Source organism: Bactrocera dorsalis, chromosome 2 (assembly GCF_023373825.1).
Source record: "Bactrocera dorsalis isolate Fly_Bdor chromosome 2, ASM2337382v1, whole genome shotgun sequence".
Lineage (NCBI taxonomy): Eukaryota > Metazoa > Arthropoda > Insecta > Diptera > Tephritidae > Bactrocera > Bactrocera dorsalis.
This window is the reverse complement of record NC_064304.1, coordinates 8876670-8885961: the sequence shown is the minus strand read 5'-3', so window position 1 is coordinate 8885961 and position 9292 is coordinate 8876670. Positions and strand designations below refer to the sequence as shown.

Here is a 9292-nt window from a genome sequence, read left to right as displayed (position 1 = left end):
ATCAGAGGAATGCTATTAAGTAATAATCTTTGAACGTATTTTCTTTTAATTCTATCGACATTTGCACTAATTCAAGACCAACAATAGACTAATTACGAGTCAAAGCTGTTTTGTCATTTAAGAATTAGAATTTTTTCCTGGATTTACGGCACAGAACTCAATTTCGTTTAACGGCTTCAACTGCAAGTAAGGCAACACACTATTATTCATAACTACCGTTACTGCCTTCCTGCGGCATCACCATTACACAGCAGAAAAAAGTGTGTATGAAGAACAACAAACCATTTTCGCATTGGTGGGCTGGATTTACTGTGCTCAAACGCATGTGTGGTTACGGATTTTCGATTTATTTGATTTAAGGATTTATACATATCGCTCTTTTGCTGCAACACCGGCATAAATAAAAAAACGTGATTTTTGAGTTAATGCTGCAGAATTGTTCGTTATATCATACTTCATGTTGAGTGAAAAATTCATATGAATACCTCTAATATGCTGCGCTTGAGAAGAAAATATATTTGCTGTTTTCCGTGTAAGGTTGGAGTCAGTTGAAAACTTTTAACGCGTTTTCTGGAAAATCGATTTTTTTGACTTATGCCAACAATACACATAAGCAAACAAACAGATATATATATATATATATGTGGGAATCTATTGTGAATGGGCATAAGAAGAAGACGAAGACCAGATAAAAACGGCAAGAAGAGTTACAGTTGAACAGCGACAGCAAAAGTGAAAAGACGTGCCACTGGGTTTCACAACCATTAGAGATTACCTTTGTTATCTGAACGTATTGTATAATCAATGAACATATTATATAATCAATGAATCTATTTTATAATCAATAAACCTACATTTTATAATCAATAAATCTATTTGATAATCAATAAACCTACATTTTGGGGGCTCGCCCGTGTTTGTGTTCGTGTTTGTGTTTGTGTAGAAAAATGGCTTGCTTGAACGATATAATCAGTGGAAATCTGCGTTTGTGCAAAAAACCAAGCATAGTGGCTTTACATAAATTTGTGTTCGGGTGCGACGGTGACCGAAACAATCGAAAGCGGTTGCGCGAGTTCATTGGTTTTGGTTTCGCCGAGCAGAGCGCGGAGCATGTCGCAAAAATGAAATACGTTGAAAACAATTTAACGCAAGCAGATCTGGTATCGATTTGCAACGTCTTGGGCATGAGGCATAATGGTGAGCAGTTGGCTGATGATATTTTCCGCAACTTGCAGGAGGGCAATTTGTTGAAATACGACGTAAACGACGATGCTTCAAATGACGAGTCGGATGACGAAACCGACAACGAGGCATACGAAGACGTAAGAAGCGCAAATCACTCAGTCACACCACCAAACCAACGTTCAACATCGAAAAGGCCGCAAGCGCAAGACAGAGCAACACGTTATAGCGCAAGCGTCATCGACGACAGAGGCGACAGCGTTAGACGAGAACGTTGTGAGCAGAGCGAAATGACGACGGCACGCTTTGCAACAAACTTTCGCGACGTGGAAGACAGCATTCGTAATTTTGATGGTACTAATTCTATGCCTATTGAAGTGTGGGTAAACGAATACGAAGAACAATCCGAATTAATGCGATGGGACGATTTTCAGAAGTTTATTTTCGCAAAAAAGGCATTAAAGGGAATTGCGAAATTATTTGTAGCAAGCGAACGAGGATTGAATTCATGGAACGCGTTGAAAGCAGCGCTGCTAACAGAATTCAAGTCTACTGTAAACAGCAAGCAGATACACGAATTGCTCGCACAGAGCAAACGAGGTAAAGCCGAAGATGTTTTTGAATTTTTTTATCGGTTGAAAGACATTTCGTCAAGAGGCCATATTGACGACGATGCTCTAATGCAGTATGTGATAGACGGAATAGACGGTAAAGCAACAAATAAAACGATTTTGTATAATGCAAAAAATTTGACTGAATTCAAAGAAAAATTGAGAGTGTACAAAATAATGAGCGAAAAAGAGAAGAGTGAAACTATAGTGCGTGTAGAAGACAATTCAAAGAAGAAGTTAAAAGAATTTCTATGTTTTAATTGTGGTGAAAAGGGACACGTATCGAAGAATTGCCAAAATAAATAAAAGGGTAGAAAGTGTTTTGATTGTAACTCGTACGGCCATATTGCAAAAAATTGCAATACAAAGAAAACAAGTGACCCAGTGAGAAAAGTAAACACGATTGATGCAAAGAGCAATATAATGCATAAGACGGTAAACATTGGTGGTTGTAATTACTTGGCTCTGTTTGATACAGGCAGTAGTGCAAATATTATGAGCAGTGAAATTTATAATAAACTAATTAATCCACGGTTAAACAAGTGTTCAGTACAATTGACAGGTTTTGGCAAATCAACTAGTGTTAAGCCGTTTGGTCAATTAATGCAAACCATTGTAGTAGACAATGAAAAATTTGACTTACTTTTTTATGTTGTGCATGCAAATCACCTTGATGTAAATGTAATAATTGGTGCGGATTTTTGTTTAAAGGCCGAAATATTAATAAATCCATCTGGCTTAAAGATAAAAAAACTTTTAGATACAAGTGAACATGAAGAACTGTCAGTGCTTAATATTGACGTGGCTGATAAGAAAGAGTGTATTGATATAGGCGATACGGTGAGTCCATCGGCCAAGCAGGAAGTGTTTGAACTTATTTCAAATTATAAACCCTTAAAATCGAAAACAACAAACATTGAAATGCGTATTATTTTAAAAGACGATTTACCAATATTTTCGCGACCACGTAGAATGGCGTTATCTGAACAAGATATCGTTGACGATCAAATCGACGAGTGGCTAAAAAACGATATAATTGAAGAATCGAACTCTGAGTTTACTAGCCCGATAGTTCTTATTAAAAAACGTGATGGTTCTCCGCGACTTTGCGTGGACTTTCGAAGAATCAATAAGGTAATTGTTAAAGATCGTTTCCCTTTACCATTAATAGAAGACCAGTTAGACAGACTACAAGAGGCAAGAGTATTTAGTACTATTGACCTCAAAAACGGGTTTTTCCACGTGCCGGTTGCAGAGTCAAGCCGAAAGTATACGTCGTTTGTTACGCAAAACGGCCAATATCAATTTCTGAGGGTGCCGTTTGGGCTGTCAAATTCACCAGGCGTGTTTCAACGACATGTAAATGCTATTTTCAGGCATCTGTCGCGTAAAGGTATTGCTTTGCCTTACGTTGACGATGTTATTATACCTTCTAAAGACGAAAACGAAGCTGTACAAAATCTCAAAGAAGTCATCAACGTATGTAAAGGACTATGGCTTAGAATTAAATTTGAACAAATGTAGTTTATTAAAGACGCGTATACAGTTTCTTGGTCATATTATTGAGAATCAAAAGCTGTACCCATCTACAGAGAAAATTGATGCAGTAATTAGGTTTAAAACTCCACAGACGTTGAAGCAGTTAGAAAGTTTTTTGGGCTTAACCGGATACTTCAGAAAGTTTATCCCAAACTACGCAGTAATTTCAAAGCCGTTGTCGAATTTAACTAAAAATAACGTAAAGTTTGTAATTGGTATACAAGAAGAAGCCGCAATCAATCATCTGAAGAAACTTTTAACTGAGAATCCAGTACTAAACATATACAACCAATCGTACGAAACTGAGGTGCATACTGACGCTTCGATAGATGGATTCGGTGCAGTTTTGTTGCAGAAATTACCAGACGACTCCCAATTACACCCAGTATATTTTATGAGCAAAAAGACGACAGATACACAGCGAAAGTATACTAGCTATGAATTAGAAATATTGGCAGTGATTGAAGCTCTGAAAAAATTTCGAGTTTACTTGTTAGGATCACATTTTAAGCTAGTCACCGACTGCAACGCTTTTACGAAAACCTTAGAGAAGCAGAATTTGTGCACGAGGGTAGCACGTTGGGTTCTTTTCTTACAAGAGTTCGACTATACCGTTGAGCATCGTGTTGGCCGACGTATGCAGCATGTCGACGCGCTCAGCAGATACCCGATATTGACGATAACTAAAGATGACGCCTGTGTTGGCATTGGTAGGGCACAAGCAAACGACGAAAAATTAAAAGCTATTAAAGAAATTATCAGCGATGAAACAAAAACATACGAGAATTATTTTCTTAGAGGCGATATTTTATACAAACTAGTAAACGACGTTGAGCTGCTAGTAGTTCCAAAAGCAATGCAAAGGCAGATCATTAGCAATGCGCACGACAGAGGTCATTTTGCAGCAAAGAAAACAAAAGAATTGATTTGTAGAACTTATTATATCCCGCAATTGGAAGACAAGATTAAGCAGTACATCGAATGCTGCATACCCTGTATCATGAGTAACCGTAAACGAGGCAAACAGGAAGGGTTTTTGCATCCGCTTCAAAAAGAAGACGTTCCATTATATACTTACCATATTGATTTCTTGGGTCCATTAGATTCAACACATAAAGACTATAAACACATTTTAGCCGTTATAGACTCTTTTACTAAGTTTTGCTGGTTATATCCAACGAAGTCAACAACGTCGAAAGAAGTAATTACACGGCTTAGCAATCAAAGTTCATTGTTTGGCAATCCAGCGTATATTATATCCGACAGAGGTTCTGCTTTTACCTCTCAAGACTTTATGAAATATTGCGACGACGAAGGCATCAAATTGGTTAAGACGACAACAGGTTTACCACGGGTTAATGGTCAGGTGGAGAGACTGAATGCAGTCATTATCTCAGTTCTCTCTAAACTAAGCATCAACGATCCATCTAAGTGGTATAAGCACGTTAGTAAAGTACAACAGGCGATCAACTCAACATTCTGCAGAAGCATAGACGCTACTCCTTTTGAACTATTGATTGGTACAAAGATGCGAACTCGAGAAGATATTCAGTTACGAGACTGTATCAGCAAAGAATTTTTAACAACGTTTTATGACAATCGAGATGACTTACGAGCAAAGGCAAAAACAACTATTTTGAAGGTACAAAACGAAAACAAGAAGACATATAATCTACGACGTAAAGCAGCACGACAGTATAAAATCGGAGAACATGTAGCTATAAAGAGAACGCAGTTTGGTAGTAACCTTAAGCTGAAGCCAAAGTTTTTGGGTCCCTATCAAATCGTTAACGTCAAGCACAACAATTCATATGACGTTCAGAAGATAAGCAGCGGTGATGGTCCCAAAAATACAACGACTTGCGTAGAATATATGAAACCATGGTCCACGTCCAAAGACGCAGATAGCAGCGAAGCATCCGAGACGGATACTTAGTCAAAATGGCCGAATGTGGGAATCTATTGTGAATGGGCATAAGAAGAAGACGAAGACCAGATAAAAACGGCAAGAAGAGTTACAGTTGAACAGCGAAAGCAAAAGTGAAAAGACGTGCCACTGGGTTTCACAACCATTAGAGATTACCTTTGTTTTCTGAACGTATTGTATAATCAATGAACATATTATATAATCAATGAATCTATTTTATAATCAATAAACCTACATTTTATAATCAATAAATCTATTTGATAATCAATAAACCTACATATATAAAGGGTGATTTTTTAAGAGCTTGATAACTTTTTTTTAAAAAAAAACGCATAAAATTTGCAAAATCTCATCGGTTCTTTATTTGAAACGTTAGATTGGTTCATGACATTTACTTTTTGAAGATAATTTCATTTAAATGTTGACCGCGGCTGCGTCTTAGGTGGTCCATTCGGAAAGTCCAATTTTGGGCAACTTTTTCGAGCATTTCGGCCGGAATAGCCCGAATTTCTTCGGAAATGTTGTCTTCCAAAGCTGGAATAGTTGCTGGCTTATTTCTGTAGACTTTAGACTTGACGTAGCCCCACAAAAAATAGTCTAAAGGCGTTAAATCGCATGATCTTGGTGGCCAACTTACGGGTCCATTTCTTGAGATGAATTGTTGTCCGAAGTTTTCCCTCAAAATGGCCATAGAATCGCGAGCTGTGTGGCATGTAGCGCCATCTTGTTGAAACCACATGTCAACCAAGTTCAGTTCTTCCATTTTTGGCAACAAAAAGTTTGTTAGCATCGAACGATAGCGATCGCCATTCACCGTAACGTTGCGTCCAACAGCATCTTTGAAAAAATACGGTCCAATGATTCCACCAGCGTACAAACCACACCAAACAGTGCATTTTTCGGGATGCATGGGCAGTTCTTGAACGGCTTCTGGTTGCTCTTCACCCCAAATGCGGCAATTTTGCTTATTTACGTAGCCATTCAACCAGAAATGAGCCTCATCGCTGAACAAAATTTGTCGATAAACACATTTCGAACCGAACACTGATTTTGGTAATAAAATTCAATGATTTGCAAGCGTTGCTCGTTAGTAAGTCTATTCATGATGAAATGTCAAAGCATACTGAGCATCTTTCTCTTTGACACCATGTCTGAAATCCCACGTGATCTGTCAAATACTAATGCATGAAAATCCTAACCTCAAAAAAATCACCCGTTATATGTAGATTATATTGCGAATATATTGACTCATTTGCAAATGTGTATGTGTATGTCAATGTGTATATGTATATCAATGGAAAATATTACTTTATTATACAGTTTGTCGTGTTAGCTATTTTTATTTAGAGAAAACAATAATGGAAATATTTTTCTGCTCATTTCTTGAGATTTAATATTCCCTATTTATGAAAAACCGTAAAGCAGGGTATATATGAATGAAAATATTCAATAGATATTCTATTCATATTTCAGTCAGCATGTGGCAGTTTGCATTTGTTACAATAAATGTAGGTTCAGATACACAATCACCAACGTTAATTTAAATATAATTGAGTTTATTTCACAGTAACTGTTTATATTTAAGGTTGCGAAAGTTTATTTTAAATATAGTTATTATAGTGAATTTTAGCTTACATTGAATGCGAGTGCGTCTTATCGGTTTGACGACCATCAAAAGACTCGTCGTTCTCGTCGAGTCACGCGCTGGCGTCCCTTCGTTATTATATTCATTTTATATGTTATGTTCGTCAGGTTTGCAGTGTTGCATATTTTAGTAGTAGGGGTTTAAAAGTTACGTCCACTTCTGGTTTTCTTACGTCCGTCTGTCAGTCCCACATTCGGCCCTCCTGACTCAGGATTCGACCCGAATTCTGAACTCCATGGTTTAATGTACTCGGATACGGTCGAGGTCAAATTAGGTCCTTCAACTTCATCAAGCTTTTGTACTTTATAACGTCCATGTGATAACTTTTCGATGATTTTGTACGGTCCAAAGTATTTTCTTTTCAATTTTAGATTTGGTCCAAATTGAGTACGCTTTATAGCTACTAGATCATTCACTTTATAATTTCGATTTTCTTTGCGTTTTCGGTTATAATTTCTACGATTTTCTTCTTGAATAGCCGAAATGTTTTGTTTGGCTATTTGTCGTGCTTCGTTTCGATCTATCTCGAACGATTCAATAGCTTCCGTTTCCATAATTTCGTCTAATCGTGGTAAATCCGAAAGTCTCATGTCACATCCGGTTAACAATTTGAATGGCGCTATCTTCGTGCTTCTCGGAGGAGAGTTATTTATGTATTGTTGAACTTTGCCAATAAATTTATACCACTGATCTGGATTATCTTTCGAAAGCTTTGATAGCATGGGAATTATTATCTTATGTATACGCTCCACTTGGCCATTTCCCCTTGGTACTCCAGTAGTAATAAGTAAATGCTGAATATGATTATTTGTGCAATAATCTTCAAAGCAGTGCGATGTAAATGCTGAACCTCTGTCTGTAATGATTCTTCTTGGATTGCCAAATGTGGTTTCTTGCTTCGTCAATCGATCGATCACTGCATCAGTGCCCGTATCTTTTGTGGGATAAAGCCACACAAATTTCGAAAACGCATCCACAACTACAAGTATATAATTATACTGCTTTCGTGTCGCCGTGAGAGGACCAACGTGATCTATATGGAACGTCAACAAAGGCTTATCCTCTTTATCAATGGGTGCTAAAAAGCCATCTTTTTTACCACATTTCGAATTTACGACAATGCAGGCAATGCAACTATTCACAATTTCCGTAACTTTCTTTTCTAGTTGAGGAATGTAAAAATCCTTCTCTAAGCAGTCCTTTGTTTTCTTCACTGAAAAATGTCCTTGACGGTGTGCAATCTCAATTATTTCTTTCTCCATCTGTGATGGCACCACAATCAGTTTTAAATCTGGGTCTTTATACAGTATATCATTATGGATGTAAAAATCTTCGTAGCTTTTTTCTTCCAAAATCTTTCGAACCGCTTTTGTCCACATATCTCTCATTTGTGCCTCTTTAAGTCGATGCCTTAATGAATCCTCAATCATTAAACAAGAAATTCTGCTAAGAGCGTCTACATGCCTCATCTGTGTCCCTCGTCTGTGTTCAATCAGGTAATCATATTCCTGAAGATACATAGCCCATCGGGCTACACGTAAAGGTACATCTCTTTTTTGTAAAGTCATCGTAAAAGCGTTACAGTCAGTGATAATTTTGAACTTTGACCCCAACACATACACGCGCCACTTCTTGAGTGCTTCGACTATAGCTAGTACTTCCAGCTCATACGAATGATATTTCTGATCTGCAGGTGTTGTTTTGCGGCTCATGAATTGAACTGGGTGAAACTGTTGATCTTCGGAGTTCTTTTGGAGAAGAATTGCTCCGTAACCGTACATTGATGCGTCTGTATGAATCTCTGTCGTTGCTTTAGGATTGAATAGTCCAAGAACTGGTGCCTGAATAAGAGCTGTCTTCAGTTGTTTGAACGAAATTAAGTGTTCGTCACCCATTTTAAACTCTGCGTCTTTCTTCATTAAGTCTGATAAAGGTTTTGCGATTAATGCGAAATTTTTAATAAAACGACGAAAATAAGACATGAAGCCTAAGAATCTCTGTAGTGCCTTTTTAGTCTGTGGTAACGGAAACTTTTCAACGGCTTTTGTTTTAACTTCACTTGGTCTAATGCTTCTCTAAGTCTTTCGAGTGCGTCGTCAATTAAGGTCATCGGGAAATTATCCCGTACGATTTTCAAATTTAGTTTGCGATAATCGCAACAAAGTCGTTTTGTGCCATTTTCTTTGATACTAGTACAACAGGCGAAGCGTAGTTTGAGCAACTAGGACGTATTATACCTTCTTCTAACCACTGTGCGACTTGCTTATCTATGATTTGTTGCTCCTCATAACATACCCTTCGTGGTGGTTGGTAAACTGGAACCTCGTCGGTAAGAATAATTTTCATATTCACCGGAGAACTATCGTCTTTCTTTGGTATATACTGTTT

General features: G+C 37.5%; 1 pseudogene; it reads right to left on the bottom strand.

The window, feature by feature from the left end:
* Positions 1-9292, bottom strand: part of LOC125776520 (uncharacterized) — a 50554-nt pseudogene that overhangs the window by 4889 nt on the left and 36373 nt on the right.